Source organism: Hemiscyllium ocellatum, chromosome 21 (genome assembly GCF_020745735.1).
Source record: "Hemiscyllium ocellatum isolate sHemOce1 chromosome 21, sHemOce1.pat.X.cur, whole genome shotgun sequence".
NCBI lineage: Eukaryota > Metazoa > Chordata > Chondrichthyes > Orectolobiformes > Hemiscylliidae > Hemiscyllium > Hemiscyllium ocellatum.
This window is the reverse complement of record NC_083421.1, coordinates 17,109,970-17,127,939: the sequence shown is the minus strand read 5'-3', so window position 1 is coordinate 17,127,939 and position 17,970 is coordinate 17,109,970. Positions and strand designations below refer to the sequence as shown.

General features: G+C 41.9%; 1 protein-coding gene across 11 annotated transcripts in view; it reads left to right on the top strand.

The window, feature by feature from the left end:
* Positions 1–17,970, top strand: part of exd3 (exonuclease 3'-5' domain containing 3) — a 390,852-nt gene that overhangs the window by 18,373 nt on the left and 354,509 nt on the right. For 2 of the 11 annotated variants that reach the window (XM_060841204.1, XM_060841208.1), the window contains exon 3: positions 10,734–10,811. The exons of 7 other annotated variants lie outside the window; for them this stretch is intronic. The gene's annotated coding sequence lies outside the window, so the exon portion shown is untranslated. Of the gene's footprint in view, positions 1–5,645; positions 5,698–10,733; positions 10,812–17,970 lie in introns of all 11 variants that reach the window. 2 more of the 11 variants (XM_060841205.1, XM_060841211.1) reach the window with 2 other exon arrangements.

Genomic DNA, 17,970 nt, shown 5'->3' with positions numbered 1-17,970 from the left:
TGATGATGAAATCGGTGTGTGTTAGCAAGATAAATCTGTTGTCTATGTGTATCAACTACAGCAATGTGGTTGGCTCTTAATTGCCCTTTAAAATGGCCGACGCAAGCCTTATCAGATCACGGAGCAATGAGACTTTGTCAGAGAAACAATAGGTAGCCATTTAAGATGAGAGGGGGGAAAGTTCAAAGGAAATAAGAGGGGCAGGTTTTTTACACTGATAGGTAGGTTTCTGGAAAGTACTGCCAGATGTGGTGATGGAGGCCAATATGATAGGGGCTTTTAGATAATTACATGGATATGCAAGGAATTAAGGCATATGGACCATTGGCAGGCAGAAGGGATTAGTTTATTTTGGTGTCATGTACGGCTCAACATCATGGACTGAAGGATCCATTCCTGCGCTGTAAAGTTCTAAGTTCTTTGTTTTTTGTTCTACAATATCTCATTTTATCTCTCCTGCATTTCACTCGATCTTCCATCTTCTCCTTTGTTCTTTTCTTTCATGCACCTTTATTACATCTCTCAGTATTCTATTCCATAAAAGGGTGAAATGTTCATTCTCTTTCTCTCCGTAGGTACTGCAGGATCAGCTGAGTATTTCGGGGGTTTTCTTTACTTAATTTTCAACATCTGCAATTATTTTCATTCTTCTAAAGTTCTGCTTCATGTCCAACCCAAGAAGAGTGTCTCAACTATCAGGTTATCTGGTTGTTTTCTCCTTGTTGTTTATGAGAGCTTACTGTGCAGAAGTTAGCTTTTTTGTTTCCTGTATTACTGCCTTTTTGGCGAAAAATTAAGATTGCAAGCACAGTGGCTGCAATTTCGAGCTTTTTATTTCAGTATCTGTTCTGGACTTGGTGACTTTTTTGCCTTGAGCATTGCTGCCCCTTTTGGTCTATCCTCCTTATCCATTTCAATTTGTCTACCACCCATTTCTTATATTATTGTTGATGACGTTCTGTTTATTAGTAAGGACAGGTACAACATACTCGTGATCTTTTCAAGCCTATTCAGCCTTCTTTTTTTTTATTTGATTGCCCTGTTGATGTTTGCCTTGGTGAACATGTTAATGTTCTATTTATATTAACTGCTAATATTTTCTTATATTCTCCCTTTGTCTCTCTTCTGTTTTCCAGGTTACCTTTGTATTTGTTTGGTACTGTTATTCTGTTTGAGAATATTTGTAACAATGGCCATTTATTTGCAATAGGACCAAGTTGAATCCAGGGCATGTACATTAGTAAGGAGCATTCATTACTGTAAATATTTGATGTGTAGACAGTTTTCATTTCCCACATCATTTAGTTTCTTTCATGCTGGTTCAAGTAATTCTGGCCCGTAGCAGTGTTATTGTTTCAAATAAATAACCCAGTGCGTCTGGCAGACCTGAATCTGTTCCAAGTTTAGACTTACAGTAAATGATTCACTTCCTACTCACTTTCCAAACTCTGGATCTAGTTGTAACAGTCAATATAAAATTCTGACCCATGAAGATCTGCCCCACCCACAGCTTGTCTGCTTTTAATACCCAAGTTCAACTAAACACTGGCTTCTGAAAAATTTTCAGAAGAGGCAAGGGAAGGATTTAAAGCAAGGAAATTGTATAAAGTGAGATCTGGGTGATGAAGGGGTGGCTGTAAGATGGAATGGAAGAAGAACAGGTCAGAAGAACAGCATGACTTGGTGGCCAATGATATAAGAAATAATTTAAAGATGGTCATAAATCTAAGGTGCTGAAGCAGGTCTGCGTGAGGGTAGATGTAGGCTTTTCCAAATACCCTGTTTGTGCTTAGTGATTTACTACATAATTTTTAGTTTTCAGAGTTAAAATTTAACTGTAGAAAATAGGATGCATGAGAGAAGCATACAAAACTATTACATTTAAGAGGTGCGGGTCATGTTGCTTTATGAGGAATGTGCTGGCAGAGTGGCAATGTCATTGGGCTGGTAATCCAGAGTTCCTGGGAATATGAGTCCAAATCCTACAATTGGAGATTGTTATCCCCACCATGGCAAAATCGCAGACTATCTGAGACTGCACATCTAGGACTTAGAAGGAGTAAGCCATTTGGCCCTTTTCATCTGCACTACCATTCAGTAAGGTCATGCTTATCTGGTTGTGGTCTCATTTTCACAATTCTGCCCACTCCCCATAATTCTTGACTTCCTTGTGGATTAAAAAATATCTAACTCAGCCTTAAATAAAGACCTAACCTGCACATCTTCTGAAGAGGATTCCACACTCAGATGACCTGTGGAGAAATAAAATCTCATCTCTGCCTTAAAAAAGATGACCCCTTGTTCTTAAACTGTCTCCTAGTTTTAGCCTTCACAGGAAGTGGAAGCATCTTCCTAACATCAACCCTGTGAAGCCCCCACAAGATCTTTCATGTTTCAATCAGATCATCCCTCATTCTTTTAAACTCCAATGGGCATAGGTATACTTGTTCAATCTTTATTTATAAGATAGACCTTTCATCCCAGGAATGAGCTGAGTGAGCTTTCTCTAAACTGCTTCTAAAACAATTATAGCTTTTTTTTCCAAATAAGCAGACTAGAATTGTATCCAATGCTCCACATGTGGCCTAGTCAATGCCCTCTGAGCTGCAGAAAAACTTCTCTTTTGAATTTCCTTCACCTTGCAATAAACAAAAGCATTCCGTTTGCCTTCCTAATCACTTGTTGTACCCGGATACAACTCTGTGATGCATAGACTAGGACACACTTTTGTGTTACTGAGTTCCAATCAAATACTGAACTACTCTTTGATTCTTCCTCTCAAAATGGAGTTGATGTTTACCCGTCTTGTGCTATATCTACCCAATTCTTGCTGACTTAATCTGTCTACATTCCTATGCGTACACACTTTCTTCTGTCGACAACTTATTTTCCCATGTATCTTGATGTCATTGGCAAATTCAGCTACTGCATATTTGGGCACTCTTTGTTATTTAATGGTATAGATTGTAGATCAGCACTGATCCCTGTGGCACTTTGTAAGTGACAGCTAGTAAACCCAAAGAAGACCCATTTATCCCAACTCCCAGCTGCCTTTTAGTTACAATCCTTTATCCATGCTAATATGCTACCATGCACCATGCTGCCTTCTGTAGCAACCTTTGATTTGGGACCTTATCAAATGCTTTTCTGGAAACTAAATCCCAGTTCCCACCCACTCACCCTGAATGTTTTTTAGATTAGATTAGATTAGATTAGATTAGATTACTTACAGTGTGGAAACAGGCCCTTCGGCCCAACAAGTTCACACCGACCCGCCAAAGCACAACCCACCCATACCCCTACATTTGCCCTTTACCTAACACTATGGGCAATTTAGCATGGCCAATTCACTTGACCCGCACATCTTTGGACTGTGGGAGGAAACCGGAGCACCCGGAGAAAACCCACGCAGACACGGGGAGAATGTGCAAACTCCACACAGTCAGTCGCCTGAGGCGGGAATTGAACCCGGGTCTCTGGTCCTGTGAGGCAGCAGTGCTAACCACTGTGCCACCGTGCCACCCATTTATTTTGTTTAAAAACAGCAATTCCAGTAGAAGGTTTAAAAGTGACCAAAGGGGCAAGATTTTCATGCAGAGTGTGGTGCATGTACGGAATGAACATCCAGAGGAAGTGATGAAGGCTAGTACAATTATAACAATTAAAATGTACCTGGATGCGAATGTGAATAGGAATGGTTTGGAAGAATATGGGCCAAATGCCGGCAAGTGGGACCAGATTAGGTTAGGATATCTGGTTCGCTTGGACGAGTTGGACTGAAGGTTCTGTTTCCGTGCTGTATATCTCTGACTCTGTAAGCACAGTTTCCTTTTCACAAAGCCATGATGCTTCTACTTGGATGCATTGTGATTTTCGAAGTATCCTTCAATAATCTTTTAATGGATTCTAGCATCTTTCCTATAGCTGATGTTAGACTAACTAGCTTATAATTTCCTACTTTCTGCCTCCCTCTTTTCTTGAATTAGTGCAAGTCAATCCTGATGAGCTCTGCTAAATGTAAGACAATTCCTCTCCAATTGAGATATTTTGCAGCATAATACAGTTTAAATATTGAACAGAATACCAATTACACAGAGCTCTGGGAATGAGATGTGCGAACTGGCGGTGTGTGTGTGTGTGTGTGTGTGTGTGTGTGGTGGGGAGGTGAGCTGTTTCGGTTGTTGAGTTCTTGAGTGAAAAACACATACTTTTCCACTGGCTTTTCCAGGCTGCCAGGATTGTCTGACCAGGTCAAGTCTACTGATGTAAAAAAACATGAGGGGGCAACAAGGGACTATGCAATTGTTAACACTTGGTAGGAACTCTATGGCAGATATAGTGGTGTCAGAGCTCTTAATGCCACTGTGGGTCAATATTTAAAAATCTCAACTATGTATTCAAATCCCTCTGGGACCTCATCCGTCTCCAACTCTGATTTCCTCCACTACTCCTCACGGTCTCTGACCATCTCAAAATCTGGCTTTATGGAATCTCTACAGCATGGAAGCAGGTCATTCATTCTTTCGAGTTCATGAGACCTTCCGAAGGGCATTCTACCCAGAACCATCCCCCGTCCATAACCCTGTAACTCTGCATTTCCTGTGGCTAATCCACATATCTTTGGGCTGGGGGAGGAAACCGGAGTACCCAGAGGAAACCCACGGAGATGGGCAGAATGTGCAAACTCCACACAGAAAGTCGCCCAAGGCTGGAATCAAATCCAGGTTCCTGGCATTATGAGGCAGCAGTGCTAACCACTGAGCCGCTGTGCTGCTGGCTTCTTGAACGTTACAATTTTAATAACTCTATTGTTGGCCATGCTGTCAGCTGCCTCAGGCCTAAGTGCTGGTATTCCATTCCTAAATTCTCTGTCTCTCTATCTCCCTTTTCCTCAAGTTGCTCCTTAAAATCTTTCACCAAATTTTGTTCATCTGGCCTAATACTGCTTTCATGGGATATATCAGATTTTTTCTGTAACATTCCTGGGAAACACCTTGAAGGTTTTAGTTTGTCAAGGTGCTTAAAAAAATGCAACATGGTGTCAGTAGTATAGTCGATTGGAATTTAAGCCTGTAATTGGGATTTAGTCATGTATTTCTATAAAATTTTATAGGACATGCTCCTGTTGGAAGATTTAGTTCTCATGAGACACGACCATGTTTTGAACCTGGCATTTGACTTCTAAATATAGAGGAACAGTCAGAGGCTCCAGAGACTGATGCACAGGATGTGTACCACTGCAGTTTGGAAAGATCTCCATCATACAGAGTCTCCCCCGACTGACTGAACATTGTCTGGCTCACTCCTGCCAGCCAATACCTCAGCGTTGACCATGCAGCCTCTTGTTGGTGTGGGTTAGGAATCAGGCAGCCTGAAGAAGGGCTTATGCCCGAAACGTTGATTCTCCTGCTCCTCGGGTGCTGCCTGGCCCGCTGCGCTTTTCCAGCACCACACATTTCAACTCTGGTCTCCAGCATCTGCAGTCCTCACTTTCTCCTAGCAGTGACTAAAACTCCAGAACAACAATGTCTACCATACGTTCTTGTGTTACTTTCTGCAAACTGGCATTAATCATCTGGAATCTTGTGCCTGTATAAAAACTTGCATATGTTTAAAAAGATGCATTTCTTCATTCCTTATTTTAGATACATCATGGAATGCTTGAAGTACAATGGAATCGTTTATCATTCTAAAATGGTAGGATACTATAGATGGAAGCAGTCTCTCTCTCTCTCTCTCTCTCTCTCTCTTGCTTTGTCTCATATGGTGGAGAAAAACCTTTAGGGAGTCTAGCAAGAAGATGCTCTTGCATAAACAAATCTTGTTTAAGACAGCTAGGTACAAGTTACCTTCTAGGAACATATAAGCAGGAGTAGGCCATTCAGCCCTTCGAGCCTTCCCACCATAGGTCTTTCATCTATGGCCTAACTCCAAATACCAGCCTTTGGTCCAAATCCCTTAATACCCTTGCTTAACAAAAAAATTATCTATCTCAGATTTAAAATTAACAACTGACCTAGCATCACCTGTTATTTGTGAAAGAGAGAGTGCCAAACCTCTCCCATCCTTTGTGTGCAAAAGTGCTTCCCAACATCTCTCCTGAATGCTCTAACCCTCATTCTCAGACTGTATCCCCTAGTTTTTAGATTAGATTAGATTACTTACAGTGTGGAAACAGGCCCTTCGGCCCAACAAGTCCACACTGACCCACTGAAGTGCAACCCGCCCATACCCCTTTATTTACCCCTTACCTAACACTACAGGCAATTTAGCATGGCCAATTCACCTGACCTGCACATCTTTGGACTGTGGGAGGAAACCAGAGCATCTGGAGGAAACCCACGCAGACATGGGGAGAACATGCAAACTCCACACAGTCGCCTGAGGCGGGAATTGAACCCGGGTCTCTGGTGCTGTGAGGCAGCAGTGCTAACCACTGTGCCACCATGCCACCCACAAAGTTCTAGAATCTCCAACCAGTGGAAATAGCTTCTCTTGCTTTACTCTCTGTTTTCCTGTTTATTTTCTAATTTCTATAATCTCTCCTCATAACGTAATCCCTGAAGTCCAGATATCATGTAAACATACATTGTACTCCCTCCAAGGTTGCTATAGATTTCCTTGGTATTATGGACATTGTAACGAAGATATGAGAAGGGAGGTCCATGGTAGATGTATCTCCTTTGAGATCCAGAGCTGTGCCCTGGTTCAAGTCTATAAGACGGCATTGGGCAGTGCTTAATGCATTCCTCGGCATTAATGCTTTCAAAACCCAACACCTAAATCTACAATGCTCACCGGTCCAGATGGGGATGCAGATCGCTTTCTTAGCTTCCTTAATTGTATGGGGCCTGTGGAGTCAGTTTCTGCAGGAAGATCAGGCCCAGCAGCTAGATTCCAGAGCTGAGATTGAAGCTGAAGCAGGATTTAGAGGCAACCGAGATAAATTCAGACCAAGCAGCCGGTGCCTTTGAAAAGGGCAGCAGATTGTTGAAAAAGGAGGGAGGGTAAAGACCTTTTTTGGAGCCTGAGGGTGAGGGATTCAAGGATTGAACTTCAGATTAAGATAATTTCTGAGAGCGCTTTTTGGGGGATTTAATTAGGAGGATGCCTGAGTAGAAACGACAGCTAGATTTTGATGTTGTTATGGAGCATGGGGGAAAGACTAGATGAGTTTCTGGGCACACCTCATATGTTGCTTATTCCATGTAATGTGACCTTGAATCATGCTTCCAGTCAGTGGTTGGATACAGCTTGCTTGAAAGGAAATGTGGTTGAATGTAAAAGGAGTTTATTCAAGGAGTAATGGAGTTGGGAGGTCACGTTGCAGCTGTTCAGGACATTGTTAGGCCAGCTTTGAATATTGTGTGCAGTTCTGGAAGGATTTTGTGAAACTTGAGAAGGTTCAGAAAAGATTGACAAGGATGTTGCTAAGGTTGGAGGGTTTGAGCTATAAGGAGAGGCTGAATGGGCTGGGGCTGTTTCCCTTGGAGTATCGAAGGCTGAGGGATGACCTTTGAGGTTTATAAAATCATGAGGGGTATGGATGATGCAAATAGACAGGTCCTTTCCCTGGGTTGGAGGAGTCCAGAACTAGCTGGCATAGTAAGGGGTAAGCATTTAATAGGGACTTAAAAGGCAACTTTTTCATGCAGAGGGTGGTGTGTGTATGGAATGAGCTGCCAGAGGAACTGTGGAGGTTGGTACAATTCCAACATTCAAAAGGCATCTGGATGGGTATATGAATGGTAAGGGTTTGGGGGGATATGGGCCAATGCTGGCAAATGGGACCAGATTCATTTAGGATATCTAATCAGTGTGGACTGAAGGGTTTGTTTCTGAGCTGTGCATCTCTATGACTGTCTGAACCCCCGTGATTTTGACTGAAATAAAATGAACTGAAATCTGATTTGAATGATGTTTAAAATTTGTTGCTTTTGAGTTTCTGAAAGGGGAAGCAGGATCTCAGTATTCCCATTCTAACTCCATGTAAGACAATTAAACCAGATAGGCCAGCAACATTTCAAAGACTTTGCTACAGTGACTCAAATGTCAAAATGCATTCTTGTTCCTTTCCATGGATCTCATGATTGTAAGGGAATCCGCAAGCTTACCAAACGCAATTTGCAGTTGGTGTGTCAAAATTATCCCTATACGTGGAGAAAAGTTCCAAACCTCATTTGTCATCACGAAGTACTTAGGAAAATGATTCCATGTCTATATTTATTGCCTAACCCAATTGTATCTTTGTTCCAACCCACTGGAAATTACGTTTCAACCAGCTCCAGTCCTGCTGCACTTTTTGTGGAACTACATGTTTTTAAATCACAGGCAATAGAGTGGGAGAGGTCAACAGCACAGAATAAAGCTGTTCAGCCCATCGAGTTTAAAAAAAGCCCACCTAACTATCCTAATCCCATTTTCCAGCACTTAGATCCATTGTCTTGTATAGCTTGGCATCGAAAGTCTTTTCATATTTCATTTTACAGTGAATTGTGATCCTAAAATCTTGGTGACGGTTCTGAGATAATAAATAAAACCAGATTTAACTTCCTATATTACAGTACTGTTGGGATAGACAGAAGTTCTGTGAATTTTATACATGTATTTTTAATAATTTTATCATTTAATTTATAAAAATGTAATCTTTTAATGGCATTTCAAGATGCAAAAGATTTGCAGTGCCGTCATTAGCTTTACGCGAAGGAGCACAGCAGACAATTTCTCCACAGTAACCAAACCGATGAATGATTAGATTAGATTACTTACAGTGTAGAAACAAGTCCACACTGACCCTCTGAAGAGCAACCCACCCAGACCCATTCCTCTACATTTACGCCTTCACCTAACACTACGTGCAATTTCCCATGGCCAGTTCACCTGACCTGCACATCTTTGGACTGTGGGAGGAAACCGGAGCACCCGGAGGAAACCCACGCAGACACGGGGAGAATGTGCAAACTCCACACAGACAGCTGCCTGAGGTGGGAACTGAACCTGGGCCTCTGGTGCTGTGAGGCAGCAGTGCTAACCACTGTGCCACCGTGCTGCCCACGGTGAATGAGTGGATATGTTTTTTGTGATAAATATTGTCTATATTCAGATTCTTATTTGAATAACCGCTCCGGAGGTATTGATCAACTGTTGTCAGGTTTCTCGTTGCTTATGTAATATTGATGACATTTAGCAAATGGAAATGGGATTCTCACCTAGAATGGAGGAAGACTAGCTCAGTTATAGGAGCAAGTTTTAAGTTGTGTTGCAAGGGCGGAGAGAAATAGAAGTGGAGAATTCCAGAACTTGGTGTCCACAAAGCTGCAGTCCTGGCTGCCAACATGGTGAATGTATAGGGGCAAGTGGCTGGAACTGGTGAACCACAGGGAATGCTGACAGTGGAGGAGTGTCAAATCCATGCTGAATTTAATCATGAAGATGAGATATTTAAATGTAATTATTGGGGAATGGGAAGCCATTGTAGGTTTGTGCGCACAGAGGTAATTGGTGAATGGGGTTTGATGCAAGTTAGGATATGGCAATAGAGAATGTGGAGGGTGGAAGATGAGAGATCGGTCAGGAGAACATTTGAATAGTTGAGTCTGGAGGTAAGAAAGGCACGGATGAGAGTTTCTGCAACAGATGAGCTCCAGCATGGCTCACTGGGAAGTGATCAGACAGGGATCATTAAGAAAGAAGGACGTATTGGCTGATTCTTTTTTTTGATATCTCATCTCCTTACCTTGGAGGTACTGTTGAATTGTAGTGTCTTGTTATAGTCATTTTTTAATTCAAGGGACGAGGATGTCGCTGGTTAGGCTAGCATGTACTGTACATCCCTCATTGTGCTTGAGAAGGTGGTGATGAGCTGCCTTCATGAACTGCTGCTGTCCCTTTGATGTAGGTAGACCCAGAGTGTTAGAGAGTGTTTCAGGATTTTGATCCAGTGACACTGAGGTAAGACGATATATTTCCACGTCAGTTTGTTGAGTGCTTTGAGGGAAACTTACAAGTGGTGTTCCTGTGTATCTGCTGCCCTTCTAGATGGTAATGGTCACTGGTTTGGCAGGTACTGTCTGAGGAGTCTTGGTGAGATCTTACAGTGCATTTTGTACATGAGACACACTGCTGATACTTAGTGTCAGTGGTGGAAGGAGTGAATGTTTCTAGATGTGATGTTAATCAAGCTGCAGGCTACTTTCTTCAAGATAGTATTGAGCTTGAGTGTTGTTGGAGGTCCACTCACTCGATATTTCATTACACTCCTGACTTGTGCCTTGTAGAAGATGAACAGGCTTTCAGTAAGACTGAGAGGCTGTGACTTGACTAGTCTAAGAGACAGGTCTTCCAATTTTGGCTCTTATACCCATATATTAGTAAGGAAGACGTTGCAAGGTTGGCAGGGCTGTGTTTGCTGTTGTCGTTTCTCAGAAATCTGGTTTCATTCCTTTGAGATAGCTGAGCGGTGTGCCAGGCCATCTCAGAATCAACCTTGTGGTGTGTCTGGACTCACATGTAGGTCAGACCAGGTAAGGTTGTGAGATTTCTTTTCCAAAGGGACATTTGTGAAACACCATGGGTTTTTATAACTAGTTAACAATTAATCTGGTCTCATTAGATTGGATAAGACTGATTGTTCAGATTCCTCAATCCTCTGTTGTGGGATTTGAAACTGGATTCCCAGAGTGTGATTAGAATGATGAGTCGTGTGACAATACCTCTGCTTCACCTCACTCTAGGATACCTGTGGAGTTGCTGTTGGAATTACTGCCAAGCATTTGCTGAACAGAATTGTTGGAATCAAGACGAAAGCAGAGGTGCCTCTCCATATGTGTATTTGGGCTGATGTGTACTCACTTTCTGTTGAATTTTGATTTGAGAGTACGGTTCCACTCCATGCAATATCAACTAATAAACTGACCTTAACTACTCCACATTCCTGAGAGAGGATTTCTTGCCAAAGGAAATTTGTTTGGGAAAATAAAACAACAAAAGTGTATGAGCTTGAGAGGCACTGAATGCAAAATACAATTTGAGAGCCCAAATCCTGAAACAGTTCTGGACAGTTTCTGTTATCATCAGAAGGAAAATTTATTTGTACTCCAAAACTTGCAATGAATAATTCTGTAACAGTTTTAAAAGTTTTATAGTTAAAATGGAATTCTCAAAACATTGTTAGCTAAAACCCTCAGCAACTCGTCTGTGTGAAGAAAATCAATTGATAGTTGTGATGCTTGTTAATAATCTCAGTAGAAAGGAGTTGAGTTCTCCCTAAAACTGCTGAAAGATGAATTTATCGATGTCACATCTCATTAGGAAGTCTTTGATCATGCTCTCACCTGATAATTTCTCCAGTATTTCTGTCCTGAACACTGCTGCTAGTCACCTTAAGGGGCATTACATGAGCATTTTCATGTTTTCCATTCTATTGTGACTTACAATGTCTTTTTTGTATGAACTGACATCCTATATGCAAGTTTTATTACCTCATGTCTTGAATTAGTCTCACAGCATGACCTACTGGTCCTGGAAACATTTTCGTAAATCATCTTTGCACTCTTTCCAGTTTAACTGTGTCTTTCCTATAACAGGGTGACTAAAACTGGACACAATACTGCAATTGCAGCCTTGCCAACGACTTATACAACTGCAACATGACAACCCAACTCCTATACTCAGTGCCTTGACCAATGAAGACCAGCAGGCTAACTGTCTTCACCACCCTGTATACCTGTGACGCCGCTTTCACCAAACTATATGCTTGTATTTGTAGGTCCCTCTGTTGCACAATTCTCCTCAGGACCTTACCATTTACTGTAGAAGTTCTACCTCGGTTTGACTTTCCTAAGTGCAACACTTCATGCTTATTTGTATTGAGTTGGATTTGCTACTCCTCAGCCCACATCCCCTTCTGATCAAGCCCCTCTGTAATTTTTGATAACCTTCCTTACTATTGAATTTTTTATCATCTGCAAATTTAACTAATGATGCCTTGTACATTCACATCCAGATCATTTATGGAAATAACAAATAACAAAACTCCCAGCACTGACCCATGTGACACTAGTCACAGGCATCTAGTCTGAGAAACAGTCTTTAACCATCACCTGTCCTTAGTGGGTGGCACTGTGGTTAGCACTGCTGCCTCACAGTGCCTGAGACCCGGGTTCAGTTCCCGACTCAGGCGACTGACTGTGTGGAGTTTGCACGTTCTCCCCGTGTCTGCGTGGGTTTCCTCCGGGTGCTCCGGTTTCCTCCCACAGCCCAAAGATGTGCAGGGCAGGTGAATTGGCCATGCTAAATTGCCCGTAGTGTTAGGTAAGGGGTATATGTAGGGGTATGGGTGGGTTGCGCTTCGGCGGGTCGGTGTGGACTTGTTGGGCCAAAGGGCCTGTTTCCACACTGTAAGTAATCTAATCTATCATCGAGCCAATTAGCTGGCTCCCTGGAACCCATACAACTTAACCTTCATGATTAGCCTGTTGTGCGGGACCTTGTCAAAGACTTTACTAAAGTCCATATCGACAACATCCACTGCCCTACCCTCATCTACCCTGTTGATTATCCCTTCAAATAACTAAAGGATTATCAGACATGACTTCCTGCGCACACATCCATGCTGACTTTCCCTATTCAGACCTTGACTATCTAAGCGTTGGTTGATCCTGTCCCTCCCACAACTTGCCTCCATCTGCTATCAGGCTCACTGTCCTGCAGATTCCTTGCTTTCTTTGCTACCTTTCTTAAACAATGGAACAACATCAGCCACCCTCCATTCTTCTGGAACTTCACCAATGGGTAAAGCTGAAGCAAAAATCTCTGCAAGGGCCTCTGCAGTTTCTTGCCTAGCTTTTCACAACATCTGGGGATGGACTTGATTACACCCAGGGGATTCATCCATCTTAATGTGCTTTAAGGCTTAATCTAGTTCCATTTGCCAGAATTTATCTCATATTTCTCTCAAGCCTTAGAATTCTTGAATTTATCCATCGCCTTTTAAATGTTGTAATTGTACCAGCCTCTGCCAGCTTATAACATACACACACCACCTTCTGCGTGAAAACGTTGCTCCTTGGGTCCCTTTTATATCTTTCCCCCTTCACCTGAAACCTATGCCCTCTAGTTCTGGGATTCCCCACCCCAGAAAAAGACCTTGTCTACTTACCCTATCCATGCCCTCAGCCTTCGACACTTCAGAGAAAATAGCCGCTGCCTATTCATCCTCTCCCTTAGCTCAAATTCTCCAACATTCTTGTAAATCTTTTCTGAACCCTTTCAAGTTTCACAATTCCTTCCAATTGCACACAATATTCCAAAGGTGGCCTGACCAATGTCCTGTACAACTCCAACATGACCTCCCAATTTCTACTCTCTGCTCTGACCAGTAAAGGAAATGCTGCCTTCACTATGCTATCTATCTGCAACTCTACTTTCAAGGAGCTATGAACCTGCATCCAAGGTCTCTTTGTTCAACAATACTCCTCAGGGCCTTACCTTTTAAGTTATAACTCTTGTCCTGATTCACCTTTCCAAAATGCAGCACCTCACATTTATCTAAATTAAACTCCATCTGCCACTCCTCAGACTGCTGGCCCATCTGATCAAGATCTGTTGTCCTCCGAGATAACCACCTTCGCTGTCCACTCCACCTCCAATTTTGGTGTCATCTGCAAACTTGCGAAATTATACTTATTTTCAGATTCAAATCATTTCTGTAAATGAAGAAAAGCAGTGGACCCAGCACGGATCCTTGTGGCACACCACTGGTCACAGGCCTCCAGTCGGAAAGGGAACTCTCTGCCACCACCCTCTGTCTTCTACTTTCGAGTCCGATGGGAGTTTTCCCAGTATTCTGTGTGATCTAACCTTGATAACTAGTCTACCATGAGGAACCTTGTCAAACGCCTTACAGAAGTCTACATAGATCACATCCACAACTTTGCCCTCATCAATCCTCTTTGTTACGTCTTCAAGAAAAACGCAATCAAGTTTGTGAGACATGATTTCCCATGCACAAAGCCATGTTGACTATCTCTAATAATGCCTTGCCTTTTCAAATACATGTAAATCCTGTCCCTCAGGATTCCTTCCAACATTTTGTCTATCACCGATGTCAGGCTCACTGGTTTATCCCTGGCTTTTCCTTACCACCTTTTTTAAATAGTGGGACCACATTAGCCAACCTCCAGTCTTCCGGCACCTCACCTGTGACTATTAATGAAACAAATATCTCAGGAAGGGGCCCAGCAATCACTTTTCTAGCTTCCCACAGAGTTCTAGAGTACACTTGATCAGGTTTTGAGGATTTATCCACCTTTGTGTTTTAAGACTTCCAGCACCTCCACTTCTTTTTGAGGTGTCACCATCTATTTCCCTACATTCTATGTCTTCCATATCCTTCTCCACAATAAATATTGATGCAAAATACTAATTTAGCATCTCCCCCATCTCCTGCGGATAAGCCACCACAAATTGTTACGACACAAGGCAAGCTCTCCTGCTTAATTTAAAACCAGCAACTCAGAAAAGATATATCCCATGCAGTAATCTGTGAAAATTTGACAGGCAAGAACTAGTTGAAGCAAGAATTAACAACTTTATTTCTTAAAGTATAACAGAAAATAATTAACTGACTACTATTTACAACTCCTTCCTCTAGCCTATCTTTTACCTTCCCTTCTATAATACTAGTTTGATAAAACTCCCAATTAAGATTTACAAAACAACACTTCTCATCTCAAAACCAGGCTGCTTTCAGTTTTCTCTGAATTCCTGTGTTGTTGTTCTTGAGAAGTCTGCTTCACAGGTTACTCATCGATTAAGCTACCTTTTAAGAGAACTATTTTTTTTGGGCAGTGTGCAGATGTTGTTGGTTTGGCAGATCTCCTCCCAACTGTTCAATTTTCCCCGGTCTTATATCCCAAAGCATTGAATTGCATCATTGACTTTTAAGATCGTCCATATACTCAATTCAAACTTGATTGGAATTTGGTATTTTTCAGGATGTAATTTAAACTGATTGGCCTAATTTGAATCAGTTTTGTCATTTCCAGGCAGCCAGTAGCTGGAGCACATTACATTGTATCTTATTGAGAACACTCAGTGCTGTCACTGCTAACTTTTACTCTCTTAAATGTACAGTATACCCACATCTTCACAACACCTCCCCACTTAAAAAAATTAACCATTATAATGAAAAGATGGCTTCATTTTTTTTCTCTACTTTTTAAACACATTACCCTAACATACAGAGACCGGGAATATAGGTTCACCTTAATCTTCTTTTAATATACCTGTGTGTGTATATTAACATTTAAATAAATACAAATCTCATCTAAACCTTATCAGTTAAATCCATGATAATGCATCTGTGATTGCAATCTTCCGATCTGCAACATGTATGATTTTTAAATTAAAAATCTATAATGTAAGGCTCCAACAAAATAGTCTCATATTCTTGTCTTTAAGTTGTTCCATGAATGTAAGTAGATTGTGGTCAGTGTACACAACTGTCTCTGACATATTGGTCCTGTAAGGCCAGTACCAAATGCAATAATTCCTTTTCAGTTGTGGAGTATTTCCTCTGGTGGATGTTGATCTTCTTCGAAAAGTAACCAACTGGCAGGTCAATCCCATCCTCACCTTCCTGTAGGAGTACAGCTCCAACTCCAATGTCACTGGCATCAATGGTGACTTTAAAAGGTTTCAAAAAGTTTGGTGTCGCTAAAATTGGTTTGGTGTTTTATATCGATTTTGAATGATTGAATGCCTCCTGGCATGATTCTGTCCATCAAAACTTTGTCCTAAGAATTGAAGTACCTCTTTCTTCAAGGTTGGTCATGAAAGTTCCTTGATGGCCTTCGTCTTTGTGTCAACCTTCCATAACCGATGTTATGCCCTAAGAACATCACCTCTGCTCTCGCGAATTGCATTTTATTTAAGTTTATCACCAGTTCTGCTTCTCATTGTTCAAAGATCTCTGCCAACTGTACCATGTGATCTTTCCAGGACTTACTAAAGATCACTACATTGTCCAAATAGACTGCACAGTTTGTTAACCCAGCCACAACTCTTTTCATGAGTCTTTGGAATGTCGCGAGTGCATTCTTCATTCCAATGGGCATCACTTTAAACTGATATAATCCATTTGGGGTTATAAATGCAAAAATTTCTTTCGCTGTCTCTGATAACGGTACCTGCCAGTAACCACTCATTAAGTCCAACTTGGTGATGTAACTGGCTTGTCCGACTTTCTCAATATAGTCCTTCAATCTAGGAATTGGATATGAGTCTGATTTTGTAACGGCGTTGACCTTCCGCGAATCCATGCAGAATCGTTGAGTCCAGTCCAGTTTGGGAACTAAGACGATTGGTGAACTCCACTCACTCTGGCTTGGTTCAATTATGTTCTCGTCGAGCATGGCCTCCACCTCCATTTGGACCTGTCTGGCTTTGAAAGGATTAAACAAATAGGGGTGTTGTTTTATCCAAGCAGTATTCCCTACGTCTGCTTCATGTAGAAGAGCAATAGTCCTCCTCATCTGATTCTTACAGATTGCACTAACAATCTTTCAACTGCGTTCTGTACCCCTGAGACAGATAACTTGCTAAGCTATCTCACTCCTCAAGGACTTCTTTTTTTAATCTATTCTGAGGCATAGCAAAATCCACGTCATCTGGATTCGATTCCTCACTCTGCGGGGCAGTAACTAACATCTGTTTCTCAGCTCTTTCTCTCTCATATAATACGGTTTCACCATATTCGCATGACATACCCGAAACCTTTTCCATCTGGCACCTTTATGAGATAGTTCACTTGACTCAACTTCTCTCAGTTTGATAGGGACCACTAAACCTGGCTTTGAGAGGATCTCCTATCCGTGGTAACAATACTTACACATCATCCTCTCGGGAAAATGTCTGAATCTCCGCGTTTTTATTTGCCACCTGCTTCATTCTACACTGTGCCCCGTTTAGGTGCTGTTTAGCGAACTCAACTACTCAATTTCGTTGCTCCCTCACCTCCGCTACGTAATCGAAGTGTGAGATCTCTGACTTGGGCCTTTTCAAAGGGCCTCTCACTTCATGCCTGAATATTAACTCAAGGGGAGTGAACTGAGTAGATTTGTTTGGGGCATCTCTAAAGGCAAACAAAACGAATGGGTTGCCTTTATCCCAGTCATTCATGTAATCCTGACAGTATGCTCTCAATATGGCCTTCAAAGTCTGATGCCACCTTTCTCAAGTTCCCTGGGATTCAGGATGATACGCACTGGACTTAAAGCACTGTATACCTGAGCTAACCATAACCACCTTAAACAGCCTAGCAGTAAAATTTGATCCTTGGTCTGACTGAGTCTCTCTGGGTAGCCCATACCGTGTGAAGAAAGCTACTAACTCCTCTACCACCCTTTTTGTCTTGATACTCTGTAATGGAATTGCCTCCGGAAATCTGGGAGACACATCCATCATAGTTAACAAGTACTGGTTTCCACTTTTAGTTCTCAGGACGAGACCTACACAATCAATTATAACCTTTGTGAAAGGTTCTTCAAATGCAGGAATTGGCAACAGAGGTGTTGGTTTTATTACCGCCTGTGGCTTTCCTACCATTTGGTATGGTAAAGGTCAACCACGTCCTTGTGCCTTCCAGTCCAATAAAAATAGCTTGAGTCTTTCATAACCCTAGGTGACCTCCTACAGGTAGTTCATGTGCTACCTGTAATACTTTCTGTATGCTATTGGCAACACAATCTGGTGCACTTCGGGCCATTGCACTACCTGCTGTGGTCTCCATTTCCGCCTTAGAATTCTATCTTTCAGTTAATATCCCTCCAGAATATTCTCTGCCTCCTTTTCGGAGTACGCATCCACATATAAATCTTTTATCATCTTGTCTTGCTGTTGCAAGTCTCTTAGTCCTTCAGGACTAAACACTTCTATCTGACCCTCTGCCTGTTCAGGTTTTTCCTGCAC